This window comes from Capricornis sumatraensis, chromosome 3, assembly GCF_032405125.1.
Source record: "Capricornis sumatraensis isolate serow.1 chromosome 3, serow.2, whole genome shotgun sequence".
Taxonomy (NCBI): Eukaryota; Metazoa; Chordata; class Mammalia; order Artiodactyla; family Bovidae; genus Capricornis; species Capricornis sumatraensis.
In genome coordinates this window covers 63033755-63051160 of record NC_091071.1, presented here as the reverse complement: position 1 = coordinate 63051160, position 17406 = coordinate 63033755, and the positions used below count along the sequence as shown (strand labels likewise).

The following is a 17406-nucleotide window of genomic DNA, read 5'->3' as shown; positions in this document are numbered from 1 at the left end:
TTACGTAAGTTTCAAGTGTACAGCGTAGCACTTCACAATGTTTAATGGTTATATTCTACATATAGTTACTATAAAATATTGGCTGTATTTCCAGATGTGCTTTATTTTCCATTATTTTGTTAAAAAACAAGAAATATGTGAGGACAACGGGGACCCCATTCTGCCCTCTCAAATACGAGCTCTTCGCTTGTCCCTCCTGAATGCCCATTTTCCTCAGCAGCTCTGCCCTCCCTTTTTGGCTGCTTTATCTTCCGAGATTCTCTCTTGTGTCCGGGTTCTCTTTCCTCCAACGTGTCCTCCTGGTTCTGCCTCCCTGAAGCATAATCGCATAATTCCTCTACTCTAAACTCCACTTCAGCCCTCTGCAGCCCACCCAGTGAAATCTGGTCTTGCCTCAGCCTTGAAGCAGACCTTTCAAACCCACTCTCTGCCTCTTCTTCCCCCGTTGTCCTTCTTTGTACTCTAAACTCAGTACTGTGTCTGTCCTTCCCTTTTGCTTGATTTTCACGTGCTTTCCTTACTGTATGAAATGCCCTTTAACTTCTGTGATACATGGTGGGATTAATGAGATTAGAAAAATGTTCAGTTTAAAAGTCTGCTCTTCCGTTATTGACAAGAAGGCCACCATAGTTGCTAGGTGAAAGTGCCTGGAGTCTTGGTTTTCTTTGGGAGCTTACCTCGGCCCATGTTTTCCATGAACTCTGTTGGGTTGTAGCACTGAAACTGTACTCTCTGGGGGTTTGGACACAGTGTAAAAAGTCTCAATGTGTTGAGATTATCACAGGTAAAAAGAGAACAATCAATTTTTTGTCTAAACATTGCTGCCAGAGAGAAAAGCAAAATAATTCCTTTTACCAACGAAGGTATTTAATGGAGACAGTAGACAAGGTAAGCAAGATAATGAAGAAGGGTCTTACATGGTGTCTTGGGCTACTGTTTTCTGGGAAAGCAATTTAGGATTGTGAGTCTGAATGAACTCCGGGAGATGGTGATGGACAGGGAGGCCTGGCGTGCTGCGATTCATGGGGTCGCTAGGAGTCGGAGATGACTGAGTGACTGAACTGAACTGAACCCTATGTCATGACTAAACTTTCTTTGTGGAATTGATGTGCACATTGAATCAAAACCGTGGGCCACATGTTATACGGAAAATAGTTGTAAAATAGACTTTGCTATGGAGACTGCCAGCTTTGTGTAAATACACTCTTCTGGTTATTCTGGCCATCTTTACTGCCTTTACTGTTTTAAGAATCTTCTCTTTAGTATTTTACGGAGTGATGGAGTTGCCTCTCCTTTCTCTGCACTGACTTAGTGCTAGAGGGACACTCTAGTCCTTGGTGGAATACATCGTGTGCTTAGTAGAGGAGCTTGAATAAGGCATGAGTAGACTGACTGTGTGGGGACTGTACTAGACAAGAACATGGTGTCTGGTGGGCAAAATTCAGGCTGTAGGAGGATTAGTCATATAATTTACAGGAAAAATTCTGTTGCAAAGATAATGGATCATTTGGTTGCTGAATGAGCCATTCAGAAGGAAGCTTTGCCACGCCACTAAACTCCCCTGATGAGATTTTGCAGAGACACCTACTCAAGTACTGTCTAGCATAAAAGACTTTGTTCAAATCAGCCTTTCCAACCTTTCCAAGTATTAATTTATTAAGAGCTGAGCAGGTGGGTGTCAAACTGCAGAGGCTATCATTGAGCTAGAACATGATTCCTTTAGTGTGTTTTGATAAAAAGCAGATATAATGTTTTCTTTTAAAGCGTCAGTTTTGGTTATAGTTTTAAAAAGAAACTACATCTTCCCTTCTCTGAGTTTATTTTTTAATGAGGGTTATGGGAATTAATCTTCAGTGTGTACTGTCACAAGGAGTAATCAGACTTGAATTTTGTAAGCTTAGAGCCTTTGAACTTCCGCCCTGTATGCAGTTTATGTGCAAGGTAAAACAAGATCCTTCCTAATTAAAGTAAAATTTAGTTGCCACTTGGTTAACTTTCTGGTTTTTGAATAAAACTTAATAAATTGGTCACCCAGAAATTTGGAAATTGAATGTGACAATACAAATCTTTCTGTACTAATGAAGTTTTTGAAGATGAATTAAAATGATTATTCCTAATATTTCTGGTATCAGGGACATTTGATTTTACGTGAAATATGTACTGATAGATTGGTAATTTTTAATGTAGCACAGTCAGTCCCCCTGAAGGTTATAGACGGCACTCCACTATATAGTGGTTGTCCTTTTGAAAATGATGCAGAATGTCTGTATAAACATTAATTATAGTCTCAGAAATACCTTTTGCAAAGTACATATAAATAGAAAACTTCTAAAATTCACTTTTTAACTCCCACACTTACAGTGTACAAGAAACTGAGGTCTGGTCCCTGCTTCCAGAGTCAGCACAGCCTGGTAAGGAGATGAGAGGTGTAAGCAGCATGAAAGACCAGGTCAGATTCACATTAGTCAGAACTGACCAGAGTACCAGGTGTGATGATGAGAAACTCTTTTCTAGCTGGGAATATCGATGAAAGAGTTGGAAGTTGTGGTTTTGAGCTGAATTTTGAAGAATGTATAAGCAAAGACTATGCAGAAAGAGATGAGTGAAGTGAGAAATGGAACCCAGGCCAAGGTGCGGTTCACACAGGCTAGACACAGGACGTGCACGCAGTGTGTGTGATGTGGGAGGGAGGGGCGATTCCTTAGGTACGATTAGCAAGATTCAGCCACCCTTCTCCTTTTTGTCTGCTGTTGGATTGGAGGACACAGAAAGAGAGGAGACTTTGCTATTACCCCATGGTCCTCTGTTCTCCTTTACCTTCCTATTAGCTATTACAGGATAGTAAGAAGTTATGCAGAATAAGACTAGGGAAGTGCACGCAAAGAACTGCAGTATAGGGGAGTTTCTATAGCTGACCGTTCATATTCAGTCTGCCTATAATTATATGGGATTAAAAAGCATAGATTGAGCAGTGTTTGCAGAAAATAAACATATAATGCTGAGCATACAAAAATAATCTTGATGGATGCTAACCCTAGTTCTTCTGTGTCATCATCATAATCAAATTTAAATTTAATTAAATTTTATTTAGTAATTATAAGATGCACAGAATTGTCTTACAATACAGTAGAGACTTAAAAAGCTTTTTTTGTAGAGTTAAAGGGGCTCTAAACGAACAAACACTTTTTTTGTATAAAAATGATACTTAAAGAGCAACCATACACAAGATACTAAGTAGATAGAAATCTTTTGCACTTTTAAGTCCTATTTTTTCAATATATGTGTATTGCTTTTTTTTTTCTTCTTCATAGGTAAAATGAGAAAAAACTAAAGCAGAATGAAAGAATAGGCTTGAAAGATAATCAGACCTGAGGAGTCATTTTTAAAGCTACCTTGTGAATAAACAAGGCTGCTAGAGAGAGGTATGAGACTTGAGGAAAAAACTATTGTCACATTTCAGGGTCAGATATTTATTTTCCTTTTTTAAAAAAACTTAAAGTGCACATGCTTTTGTCTTCTCATAAAGTATTATTTCTTTGCCTTCTGAGATATGATGCCAAGTTGAACACTATGCTTTGCTAGTATAGTTAGCTCTCTTTGCTAGAGCATTGTTCTAGGAATTTGGCAATAATTCTACTCAGGGCAAATGAGAGACCATTAATAGGTCTTCATTAGGATATTGGGACTGTACATTTTTGTGCAGTGGAACCACTTCATAGTGCCTGTTTTAAAAAACTGAAAGAATCTAAAAATGACTGGGCATATGTATATATAACAGATTCACTTTGCTGCACACCTGAAACTGACACAACGTTGTAAATCAGCTATAACCCAGTACAGATTTTAAAAATAAAATCTCTTTGATGTTTACATTTAATTGGAGGTTTAAACATGTTTCTGGAAAATATGTTTCATTTCCTTTTAGAAAATACTCGCTCTATAAGTTGAGAGTTTTCTTATTCCCCACTGTGGGTAGGATATAAATTATGCTCAGGAGCCCAGTGGTTATGTCTTTGAGATTACATAAGATTGAACAAAGGAGGTAAAAATCTCAAATGCCACACCTTATGAACTTTCTCCTCTAAAGATAAATTGGAAAGAATTTTCTGTTGGCCACAGAGGCTCATGAAAGGTCTATGGAGACGAATTATACAACTGTAGTATCTCTCTTTTTCAGCTTCTGCCCTTTCCTGCAAAAGGAAATCGAGAAACCACTCGTAATTTACCAGATAACCCCAGAAGCCTTGGTCGACAGACCAAATTCTCCAGTCAAAGCTACGGGCTCCTGAGGATAAACTGCTTCAAACAGCTTTTACCTTAAAGCCAACCTAGAAGTCTTTGACCTCCAGTTACAAGGTGAGTTAGGATAATGCAAGCTTAAAATTAGAAGCAGGATCTGGCTGTCCAGTGGTTAAGGCTTTGCCTTCCAATGCAGGGGGTGCAAGTTTAATTCCTAATCAGGAAAATAAGATCCCACATGCTTCACGGCCAAAAACCAAAACATAAAACAGGAATAATATTGTAACAAATTTAATAAAGATTTAAAAAATGGTCCACATAAAAAGAAAATCAAAAGCAGGATTAGATTAGTCAGTGCTCAATGGCAGCAAAAGATTATTACCAAAATATTACCGAAATATTACCAAATCTCAGGAACATGTTTTTTTTGTTTTTTTTTTTCTTTTTTTATGTGTCTGTCAGATCCAAAAATAAGGCATGGTAATTCTAGTCATGTTTAGCCATCTTAATAAAAAGTTCTGCAGTAATTTTCTTAAAGATAGGAAGTAAAAAACTTGCCAAAATATTGAACCTCTTTTTGTCTGATGTCTGGCATCATGTGAGAATAAGATGGTCCCCTTCCCTTCTTGAGTGATGAGCCTACAGACCTAATCCTGAAAATGGCTGAAAGATTATCCTTGCTTTCATTATATATGCATGCTGTACACATTCTTAAAATGCATCCAGTTTTTATAATCTTTCATAGTGAATAAATAGACGATTGTATTATTTTTGTGCATGGGGCTGAAATAAATAATATACCAGCAGTGCTCACTATGGGCTCCTTGTCATCTTTGATATTTGCAATTATTGTTTTCAGAGCCACCTGACATACGCTATTTGACATTTTAGGCCCAGGGTCTTCACCGTTTGGACCCATCCTTCCCGGTTATATGAAGCTTTCTACTTTCTGAGGTCGGTGACCCCCAGAGTGGGAGGATGTACCATCATTACTCTTGGGGATCTTTTGCAGTGTTTATCCTCTACTCACACCCTTATTTTCTTGGAGGCACAAGAGCAGCAGCAGTGGTGGCGGTGGTACAATGGGAGCTTTCTGCTTATTATTTATTGTATTATTTAAAGTTAAATTCTAAAGCATAGCTTGCAAACTGGTGGCCTACTGGCCAAATTTTAGGCATAGTTTTTTTAATCTATAGAAGTTTATTTTTAAAAATTGAGTTAATTGCCAACATTGGGTAATCTGGATACTTGACATAAGATATACACACGCAACACACACACACACACACACACCCCTGGCTTCTCTTGGATGATTAAAAAATATGGTCTTTTTACTATTTCAAGGACTGAAATGTGGTAGTCTTTACCTTCCCCTAAGTCTTAAACAACCAGCCTTGTATGTTACCTGCCTGGTCTATAGGCTTTTGAGGTAAGATTTCTGCTTTAAGATTAGTTTCTTCTCTCCTTACATGAAGCCTCTCCCCCGTAGTTTACACATAACACTCTCTTAGTCTTTATTCGCTTTCTCTTTTGGCATTTTACTATTTATATAAAATTTGTGCCCTGTGAGAGTGATGATTTTCTGAGATTAAGCTAACACCTGCCAGGCTTGCCTATGAAGAAGGAAAACTTACAAAACCAGATGGCCCATGGTTCTTAGCTGGGAAATCTAATTTCCCTGGTGATAAGGTCTGAATCATTTTTTCCAGCCCCGAGGTTGTCATTTCAGAGTCTGATGTGTCACAGCCTAATGGTTCCATTGCCTGGTCTGACTGTTTTGGTCCGGGAAGGAAAGGTAATTCATTGGGTTGCCTTCTTTTCGAATGACATCTGTAGGCGTTTGGGCTTCCCTGGTGGCTCAGATGGTAAAGAATCTGCATGCAGTGCAGGAGACCCGGGTTTGATCCCTGGGTTGGAAAGTTCCCCTGGAGAAGAGGATGGCTACCTCTCCAGTATTCTTGCCTGCAGAATTCCATGGACAGAGGAGCCCTGCAGGCTACTGGCCATGGGTTGCAAAGAGCTGGATACGACTGAGTGGCTAACACGTTAACTTACAGGATTTTGAGTCCATCTTCTAGGCCACTACTCGTTCTGGACACCAGAGTGAATCTCCTGAGCTGTATACTCTGCCATCTACATGCACAGAACTTTTGACACTGAGAAATCTCACCATCAAAATCAGATACATCTTCAAGCACAGTGGGTTGCAGTTAATCACAAATTTCTCTTTCCCCATCTTTGATCACTCTATATTGTTGGGGACTAAATTACTTGCTGTAATGTTCCTCTTAATTTGATATTGAATCAAGCTTTTGTATAGTAATAAAGAGCCTTAACCATGAACACATTTTAAATTATAGGGCCCTTATGGGCATAGCACTTTTTTGTCTGCATTGGCTAAATCCAAGCATTACTTATTTGATCATAGTTTACAGATGGGGGAAACTGACTTGATCCCAAAACAGTGGTTCTTATCCCAGCACCTCATTTTTCAAATGGATAGTGCCTCTTACTAGAGCAGATTTTAGGTGTCAAAATGCTCATTTTTAATGTTGAAGCAAACAAGAAAGAAGGCTACTGAGACTGGATGTTGATTTCTGGTAGTTTACTGTCCTCTGGCTACACTGCTCTTGCTTTATCTCATGAGATCTCTTAGGTATTGCCCAGTATCTCTTGATACTTGACCATACATGAAAATGAAATGTACATGAGTCCCTTTGACTATCAGGTTAAGTTTATGGGACTAAAGTAACTGGAAATTTGTTTCCACACATTTATGACTTGTGACTTGACTATATAAGAAAGAAATTAAACTCTTCTTAAAAAGAAAAAGCAAGTAAGTGGCATCTCATTTCCTTAGGGAAATGGGTTTGTTTCCATTCCTCTTTTGGAGTTAGTGTGTATCCATGTATAGTCAACAGCCTCAGATATGCAGATAACTGGGGTCAATCCCTGGGTTGGGAAGATCCCCTGGAGAAGGGAAAGGGTACCCATTCCAGTATTTTGGCCTAGAGAATTCTATAGACTGTGTAGTCCATGGGGTCACAAAAAGTCAAATATGACCGAGTGACTTTCACACTTACCACCCTAATAGCAGAAAGTGAAGAGGAATTAAAGAGCCTCTTGATGAAGGTGAAAAAGGAAAACGAGAAACTCTCTAGCTTGAAACTTAACATTCAAAAAACTAAGATCATGGCATTCCATCCCATCACTTCATGGCAAGTAGATGGGGAAAAAAATGGAAACAATGGCAGATTTAAAGAGCTCAATCCTGGGTGTTCTTTGGAAGGACTGATGCTAAAGCTAAAACTCAGTACTTTGGCCACCTGATGCAAAGAGTTGACTCACTGGAAAAGACTCTGATGCTGGGAGGGATTGGGGGCAGGAGGAGAAGGGGACGACAGAGGATGAGATGGCTGGATGGCATCACTGACTCAACGGATGTGAGTTTGAGTGAACTGCAGGAGTTGGTGATGGACATGGAGGCCTGGAGTGCTGCGATTCATGGGGTCATAAAGAGTCTGACACGACTGAGCGACTGAACTGAACTGAACTGAACTGAAAATCACTGTGGATGGTGCTGCAGCCATGAAATTAAAAGAAGCTTGCTCTTTGAAAGGAAAACTATGACAAACCTATACAGCATATTAAAAAGCAGAGACATCTCTTTGCCAACAAAGGTCCATATAGTCAAAGCTATGGTCTTTCCAGTAGTCATGTACGGATGTGAGGGTTGGATCAACCATAAACCATAAAGAAGGCTGAGTGCCAAAGAGTTGATGCTTTCAAACTATGGTGCTGGAGAATACTCTTGAGAGTGCCTATTAAAGCAAGGAGATCAAACCAGTCTATCCTAAAGGAAATCAGTCCTGAATATTCATTGGAAGGACTGATGCTGAAACTGAAGCTCCAAAACTTTGGTCACCTGATGCAAAGAGCCAACTCATTGGAAAAGACCCTTGTGCTGGGGCAGATTGAGGGCAGGAGAAGAAGGGGACAACAGAGGATGAGATGATTGGATGGCATCACCGACTCAATAACATGAGTTTGAGCAAACTCCAGAAGACAGTGAAGGACAGGGAAGCCTGGCGTGCCGCAGTTCATGGGGTCACAAAGAGTCAGACAGGACGTAGCGACTGAACAATAACAACATGTATGGTCATAAATGCTTTCAGAAAGCCCCTTTATCTCTTTTTTCCTTGGCATTCCTGTTATTAGTTCCACATTCCACTTTCCTTAACTCCCTGAGGAAAGAACAACTAGGACCAAACGAATGGAACCAAGGTGCTTGAGAGTCATTACCGACGTATAAAATAGGTTGAAATGTGGTGAAAAGGGTAAACCCAGTAAATCAGCTAGTGAGTGAAAGTCGCTCAGTCATGTCCAACTCTGTGACCCCATGCACTATTCTCAGTCTCTCAGTTCAGTCGCCCAGCACTATACAGTCCACGGAATTCTCCAGGCCAGAATACTGGAGTGGGTAGCCTTTCCCTTCTCCAGGGGATCTTCCCAACTCAGGGATCGAACCCAGGTCTCCCACATTGCAGGTGGATTCTTTACCAGGTGAGCCACAAGGGAAGCCCTGAGCCACAAGGGAAGCCCGTAAATCAGCTAACCAGTCAACAAATATGACATAGGCAGAAACTGGAGGAAGAGAAAGAGTACTCGGTTCTGGTACAGCAAGACAGTTGATGTTTGCTCCCTTTTAGCTGTTATGAAGATCACAAGACTTCTCCCTCAGGTAATAGAAATGGAGACGACATCCAATGAGAACTGGCAGTATTGATACCAGTCCACTTGACTTCTCTCTTTAAAAGGTGATCAGAGATATTTCTTTGTTCTTTTAGGGGGAGAGTTCCTTTTTTTCTTGAGGATCATTGTAAATTCATGGATTTTAAGAGTATATTTTGATTAGTTGACTATCAAAATAAAGTGACTTTTTATTTTTTTCAGAATGCGCAAATAAAAATTTCTTTGTTCCTTGGGAACCCCTTCAGATTGGTTCTTGTAAATACATATGGAAAAGAGAATCCATCATAAGTGAATCACAGTGAGTTTTCACAAACTCAGTATTCCCATATAATCAGCACCCAGATCAAGATAAAGAACATCCCAAAGGCACCCATGCCCTATTAGATTTTTTGACCCCCGCTTTTTGGTTCAAAGGGATACTTTAAGATCCTCTTGTTCACTTCATAGCCCAGTCTAAGAATCTGTTATATCAGTTATTACGAAGAGCTCTGGTTCCTTTTAGTAGAAAATGGAATTTAGAAACTACAGTCTGGGCATTAAGGGTATTCATTCTTATTGGTTGTTAGTGTTTCCAGGCCTTTTTAGGAAACAGAGTCGGAAATATATATATTTTAAAATAAAAAATTATAAGTTGACATTGAATTTTTCAACCTTATGGAGTTTTAATATTATGTGATTTTATACTTGTATCTCTTTTCTCTTCAAATGAATAATCTCAGCATTACTACTAATAATTTTTTTATTTTTGTAGAGGGAAAAAATGTAGAATTTTATACATCTTTTATCATTATCATTATTTTTGAGCTTCCAAAATTTATGTATGTGGTCAAAAACTGAATTTCTTTCACCTCCATTTTTGGTATTGATGTTGATATGTTTCTTGGCAGTGAGATTTAGCGTATTAAATCTTTAGTCCACCAATAATTCGAGTTATTTGTGAGTCATTCTATCTTCAGCAGGAGAGGTTCTGGAGTGACAGTGGGATGATTGTACTCTGTGGCTGGTGGATCAATTTGTGCTGCATTGAATGCGCTTATTAGTGTCTACCCTTCATTATAGTGCAGGTCCAGAAAGAGAAGAAAAATAAATAGTCTGAAAGTGCCACTGAAGTTTTGTTCTTCTTGCTTCTTTTTATCCGATAAATGGATATTTTATGGATGCTTGTCTTAGAATGACTTTCTTTTTCCTTGCTCAGTAAAGGGATCAAGTGCTTTGATTTGGGGGCACATTTTGTAACATTTGATCTTGGGAGAAATATAAGTGTTCATAGAGAATACAGGATAGTTGCCTAGATAGTTGCCTCTCCCTTCCTTCCTGCCATCTGTCCTTCCTTCCTGCCACCTGTCTATCCTTCCTTTCTTTTTCCTACAACCGGGTGATTCCTTGAACTTGAAGCTGAGGGATAAACAGTAGGAGGGAAAAAGGAGAGGTTTTTTTTTTTTCCACTCACCATTAGTCTTTTAAGCTTTTCACCTGTCTTCTCAAAATGTCTCATTTTCAAGCCTCCATAAGGTTAGAATCCAGTATTTTTGAGTTTTTTTCCAAATATATTTTTAGGTACAGAAAGATGATTAATTAGACTTTAATTCGTCTAACTCTAAGGGTGCTTTAAATGTTTTTTTTTAAATTGACTTTTCACGTCAAATGAATAATGCCAGGAAGTCCTGAGTGCAGTGAACCAACAAAATAGATCTGCTTTGAAAGCTTTGGCTTTCAGACAACAAGGATTTATTGGAAGTAACATTTCTAGATTTTGTCTCAGTAAGAAGGGGTTACACAGGTGGTAGACTAACAAATCGTCTGCCCAGAACTTCAGCTATATATGGCTGGTGGTAAAGGATAGAAGGCAGTGGCAGCCAACTCCAGTACTCTTGCCTGGAGAATCCCATGGATGGAGGAGCCTGGTAGGCTGCAGTCCATGGGGTCGCTAGGAGTCGGATACGACTGAGAGACTTCACTTTCACTTTTCACTTTCATGCACTGGAGAAGGAAATGGCAACCCACTCCAGTGTTCTTGCCTGGAGAATCCCAGGGACGGGGGAGCCTGGTGGGATGCCATCTATGGGGTCACACAGAGTTGGACACGACTGAAGCGACTTAGCAGCAAAGGATGGAAGTTTCAGAAACAACGGCAGTTTAAATAGATGTGTCTTTTATCACACGCCTTTTATCACCCCGGCCGTATCTAGTGTTTGCTCATTTGTTCATTCATCCAGGAAAGTCTACTGGGTGTCTCTACTCGGTGTGCACAGGCACTGTTCTAAGTGCAGAGACTGTAACAAGGAGAAGCAGCAAGCACAACAGGGGAAGTCTCTGGGGACAGACAAAAAGCCAATAAACAAATATTGTAACTACTGAGTGGGGTAAGTGCTGCGAAGGAAATGAAAAGAGTGTCATGCAGAAAGTGACAGGGCATATGCCTATTTGAGGTGACAGAAGCTGAGAACTGAAGGGTGATTTGCCAACTAAACTTTCATATTAAGAAAACTAAATTTGAAAGTACTATACAATTTATTTAAACAATAACTACACATTTGGGTATTTGGATTTATTTTCAAATGTCCAATTTTTTTTTTCAACTGACACTGTAAATTGTTGAACTGAACTTTCAAATGAAGATCTCTTGTTTTGTCAGCTTCTGAAAACTGGAGGAAGTCCTGGGTTTTGGGGAACTCTGTACTGTATTTGTAAATTTATAAAAATCTAAAATTATTCTAGAATAAAACTTTTAAAAGAAAAAACTAGTGAAAATTTATACCAAAATTTATACTAAATCTAGTGTGGCAAAGATGAGGAATCCAGACTATGTAGGAGGGTCTGCAAGGAAAATGATGGGTGCTGAGAATTTGTTACTTGAATGCCCTTGTATAGACTTTTGTCTCATCACTCGTTTTTGAACTAAACAAATTTTGCCCCTTTTCATGTTTCTTTTTACCTTCTTAAATTTCATAAACTTAACAAACCTTGCAAATAGAGTTAGTTTACATTTTTCCTTTTGTTAAAAAATTTATTCATTTTCTTAAAATATTCTTCAACTAATTAGGATGTTATCTTTCAGGTTCAGTTCAGTTCAGTTCAGTCACTCAGTCATGTCCGACTCTTTGCAATCCCATGAATCACGCATGCCAGGCCTCCCTGTCCATCACCAACTCCCGGAGTTCACTCAAACTCACGTCCATCAAGTCAGTGATGCCATCCAGCCATCTCATCCTCTGTCATCCCCTTCTCCTCCTGCATTCAGCTTTAGCATCATTCCTTCCAAAGAACACCCAGGGCTGATCTCCTTCAGAATGGACTGGTTGGATCTCCTTGCAGTCCAAGGGACTCTAAAGAGTCTTCTCCAACACCACAGTTCGAAAGCATCGATTCTTCGGCGCTCAGCCTTCTTCACAGTCCAACTCTCACATCCATACATGACCACAGGAAAGACCGTAGCCTTGACTAGATGGACCTTAGTTGGCAAAGTAATGTCTCTGCTTTTCAATATACTATCTAGGTTGGTCTAACTTTCCTTCTAAGGAGTAAGCGTCTTTTAATTTCATGGCTGCAATCACCCTCTGCAGTGATTTTGGAGCCCCCCAAGATAAAGTCTGACACTGTTTCCACTGTTTCCCCATCTATTTGCCATGAAGTAATGGGACCAGATGCCAGGATCTTAGTTTCCTGAATGTTGAACTTTAAGCCAACTTTTTCACTCTCCTCTTTGAGTTTCATCAAGAGGCTTTTTAGTTCCTCTTCAATTTCTGCCATAAGGGTGGTGTCATTTGCATATCTGAGGTTATTGATATTTCTCCTGGCAATCTTGATTCCAGTTTGTGCTTCTTCCAGCCCAGCATTTATCATGATGTACTCTGCATAGAAGTTAAATAAACAAGATGACAATATACAGCCTTGAGGTATCCTTTTCCTATTTGGAACCAGTCTGTTGTTCCATGTCCAGTTCTAACTGTTGCTTCCTGACCTGCATATAGGTTTCTCAAGAGGCAGGTAGAGATGAGCAAATCTTTTTCACATGTGGCTTTTAATTAAAACTGGCGTCAGAAGTAAAAGTTTCCTCTGATCAAAACAGTCTTCTCTAGACTTTGTTTTATCAGTGTTTTTCAATTCAGGTATTTCTACTCATAAAGTACCTTTTTTTTTTTTTCCACATGTTGGTGGCATTCCTGGTAACTCAGATGGTAAAGAATCTGCCAGCAATGCAGGAGACCCAAGTTCAGTCAACAGGTCGGGAAGATCCCCTGGAGAAGGGAACGGCTACCCAGTCCACTACTCTTGCCTGGAGAATTCCATGGACAGAGGAGCCTAGCAGGTACAGTCCATGGGGTCACAAGAGTCGGACACGACTGAGCTAATAACACTTTCACATGTTAGAGGAAATAGAAAAATCTGAAGTTGGCAAGAAGCTAGTAAATTCAATATCTTCTTTATAAATAACTTTGCCAACTGTGTGTGTGTTCTGTTGCTCATTCGTGTCAACTCTTTGTGGCCCATGGACTGTAGCTCACCAGGCTCCTCTGTCCTTGAGATTCTCAAGGCAAGAATGCTGGAGTTGGGTGCCATTTCCTACTCCAGGGGATCTTTCCAATCCATGGATTGAATCTGTGTCTCTTGCGTCTCCTCCATTGGCAGGTAGATTCTTTAGCATAGATTAACAAACGTGCCATTTTGCTTTTTTTTGAATCTTTTCCATGGGGATGGTCTTGATCCCTGTCTCCTGTACAATGTCACAAACCCCAGTCCGTAGTTCATCAGGCACTCTATCAGATCTAGTCCCTTAAATCTATTTCTCACTTCCACTGTATAATCATAAGGGATTTTATTTAGGTCATACCTGAATGGTCTAGTGGTTTTCCCTCCTTTCTTCAATTTAAGTCTGAATTTGGCAATAAGGAGTTCATGATCTGAGCTACAGTCAGCTCCTGGTCTTGTTTTTGTTGACTGTATAGAGCTCCTCCATCTTTGGCTGCAAAGAATATAATCAGTCTGATTTTGGTGTTGACCATCTGGTGATGGCCATGTGTAGAGTCGTCTCTTGTGTTGTTGGAAGAGGGTGTTTGCTATGACCAGTGCATTCTCTTGGCAGAACTCTATTAGCCTTTGCCCTGCTTCATTCCATATTCCAAGGTCAAATTTGATGAAAGTGAAAGAGGGGAGTGAAAAAGTTGGCTTAAAGCTCAACATTCACAAAACAAAGATCATGGCATCTGGTCCCATCACTTCATGGCAAATAGATGGGGAAACAGTGGAAACAATGTCAGACTTTATTTTGGGGGGCTCCAAAATCACTGCAGATGGTGACTGCAGCCATGAAATTAAAAGACGCTTACTCCTTGGAAGGAAAGTTATGACCAACCTAGATAGCATATTCAAAAGCAGAGACATTACTTTGCCAACTAAGGTCCGTCTAGTCAAGGCTATGGTCTTTCCAGTGATCATGTATGGATGTGAGGGTTGGACTGTGAAGAAAGCTGAGCGCCGAAGAATTGATGCTTTTGAACTGTGGTGTTGGAAAAGACTCTTGCGAGTCCCTTGGACTGCAAGGAGATCCAACCAGTCCATTCTAAAGGAGATCAGCCCTGGGTGTTCTTTGGAAGGACTGATGCTAAAGCTGAAACTCCAGTACTTTGGCCACCTCATGCAAAGAGTTGACTCATTGGAAAAGACTGATGCTGGGAGGGATTGGGGGCAGGAGGAGAAGGGGACGACAGAGGATGAGATGGCTGGATGGCATCACCGACTAGATGGACGTGAGTCTGAGTGAACTCTGGGAGTTGGTGATGGACAGGGAGGCCTGGTGTGCTGCGATTCATGGGGTTGCAAAGAGTCGGACACAACTGAGCGACTGAACTGAACTGAACTGAACAAGCCTGCCATGGGAAACTCTTTGGTAATCTATAATCTTTGAAAGTACTCTGTAGTATCCCATCCCAAGAATGCTTCCTAGTCATTCAAAATCTGGTTCAGGAGTCAGCAAATTATAGCCCACAAGCTTGCAAATAAAGCTTGTAAATAAAGTTTTACTGGAACAAGCTATGCTTATTGAGGTACATGTTGTCTATGGCTCCTTTCCAGCTACTGTAATCCCCCTTTATCCATGAGAGATGGATTCCAAGACTCTCCGTGGATGCTAAAAACTGTGGATAGGGCTGAACCCACTATATACTGTTTTTTCCTAATTATACATACCTCTGATAAAGTTTTACTTATAATTAGGCACAGTAAGAGATTAATAATAATAAAATAGAATAATTATAACAATATACTCTAATAAAAGTTATGTGAATGTGGTCTCTTTCAAAATATTATACAAATGTAATGCCTTTTCCATCTTTACTAAGCACTTACGCACTGTGGCCCTAACTTTTGCAGTTTGAGGTATGATAGCACAACCAGCACAAATTTCTTTTTTGTTCTTTACAATTTCACCAGTAAAGATTCATTCTTACTGTAGATCTTATCAACTTCCACATACAGTTTTTTTCTTTACTTATTGAGTCAAGAACTTTCACCTTTTCACTTAAAGGCAAGACGTTATGGCTTCTCTTTGGCAGATCTGAATTGCCAGCATCACTACTCTTGCATTTGGGGGCCATTCTTAAGTCAAGTAAGGGTTAGTTGAACACAAACACTATGATACTATAGCCAATGATCTGATAACCCAGACAGCTACTGAGTGATTCATAGGTAGGATATGCTCAACACAGACATGATTCATGACCTGGGCAGGACAGAGCAGGATGGCAGGAGATTTTATCACACTGCTCAGCACGGCATGCAGTTTAAGGTAAATGAATTATTTCTGAAATTTTCCATTTAATATTTTTCAGATCATGGTTGACCATGGATAACTGAAATATCAGAAATCAAAACCACGCAGAAGGGGGAACTGCTGAACAATGGTAGTATTGAATAGCTGCAGTGAGGTTGTATATATGCTAGACCCTTACATAAAAAGCTTACTGACCTCCGTTCTAGTCAGTGGCAGTGACTGGATTATGTCTTTCTGTTTCTGAATCTGGAATCCGAGAAATTTTGCAATCCCAAGGATTAGTAGACAACAAAGTCCTGTTGGTTCATGTTAGAGCTTTTTGCTTTATTTTCTTTTTTATTCATAAATGGAGGTACTGTTTTGTAGTAAAATTTTTCCATGAGCTTTCTGAAGTTTTCAGAAATAGTTTTGTAACATAAAGTCCATTTCTAGAAATACTAAAATATATATACTTTAGTTATCATTTAAAATTATTATTATTTTTTTAAACTTTACAGGAAAAATCTTTAAAATTCCTTCATTTTTGAGGCTTTCAGTCTTTCCCTTGGGAGTGAATCTGTGTCTAATGCTATATAATTATGCCCTGTGAAGAGCAGGGCCCCGTTGGTAATCATCACGTGCTGCATAGTTACAGGTTTGTTAAAACACAGAGTCTTGAGCCTCAGAGTATTTGGTTCATTGGTATGGATGAATTTCATTGAAAATTTCATTAGGATTTCATTTGGAAATTCTATTCCTGGGTATCTGGAAAAAAACAAAAACACTAAATCGAGACATGCACTCCAACACATATAATTAACCAAGACATGGAAGCAACCCAAGTGCCCATCAACAGACAGTTGGATTAAGAAGAGAGAGAGAGAGAGAGTGTGTGTGTGTGTGTGTGTGTGTGCGCGCACGTGCGCGCGTGCGTGTGTGTGTGTATGCACATGTGCATGCATCTACTGGAGTATTACTCAGCCATAAATAATGAAATATTGCCATTTGTAGCAACATAGACGGACCTAGAGAATATTATGCTTGGTGAAGTTAAGTCATACAGAAAGACAAATACTGTATGATAGCACTTCTGTGTGGAATCTAAGAAATAATACAAATGCATGCATATATGAAATGGAAGCAAACTCACAGATATGGAAAACAAACTTGGGTTACCAAAAGGGAGAGGGAAGAGGGAGAAGGACAAACCAATGCTATAGGATTAACAAATACGAATTGGTAGAATAGGTAAGCAATAAGGATTTACTACATAGAATAGAGAATTATATCCATTATCTTGTAATAACCTATGTGTGCTGTGCTAAGTCACTTCAGTCATGTTCAACTCTATGCGACCGTATGGACTGTAGCCCACCAGGCTCCTCTATCCTTGGGATTCTCCAGACAAGAATTCTGGTGTGGATTGCCATGCCCTCCTCCAGGGGATCTTCCCAACCCAGGGATCAAAACTGCACCTCTTATGTGTCCTGCGTTAGCAGGCAGGTTCTTTGCCACTACTACCACCAGGGAAGCCCATAATGGAATATAATCTGTAAAAGTACTGAATTGCTATGCTGTACACCTGAAACTGATGCAATATTGTAAACCAATTGTACATCAGTTAGAAAAAAAAGACTTTGAATTTGGAATAAGTTCCCAGGTGGCAT

General features: G+C 39.7%; 1 protein-coding gene across 3 annotated transcripts in view; it reads left to right on the top strand.

The window, feature by feature from the left end:
- The first annotated feature begins 5582 nt into the window (after window positions 1-5582).
- OSBPL6 (oxysterol binding protein like 6) overlaps window positions 5583-17406 on the top strand; it is a 114940-nt gene continuing 103116 nt past the window's right edge. For all 3 annotated transcript variants that reach the window (XM_068966823.1, XM_068966821.1, XM_068966820.1), the window contains exon 1: window positions 5583-5668. The gene's annotated coding sequence lies outside the window, so the exon portion shown is untranslated. The remainder of the gene's footprint in view (window positions 5669-17406) is intronic.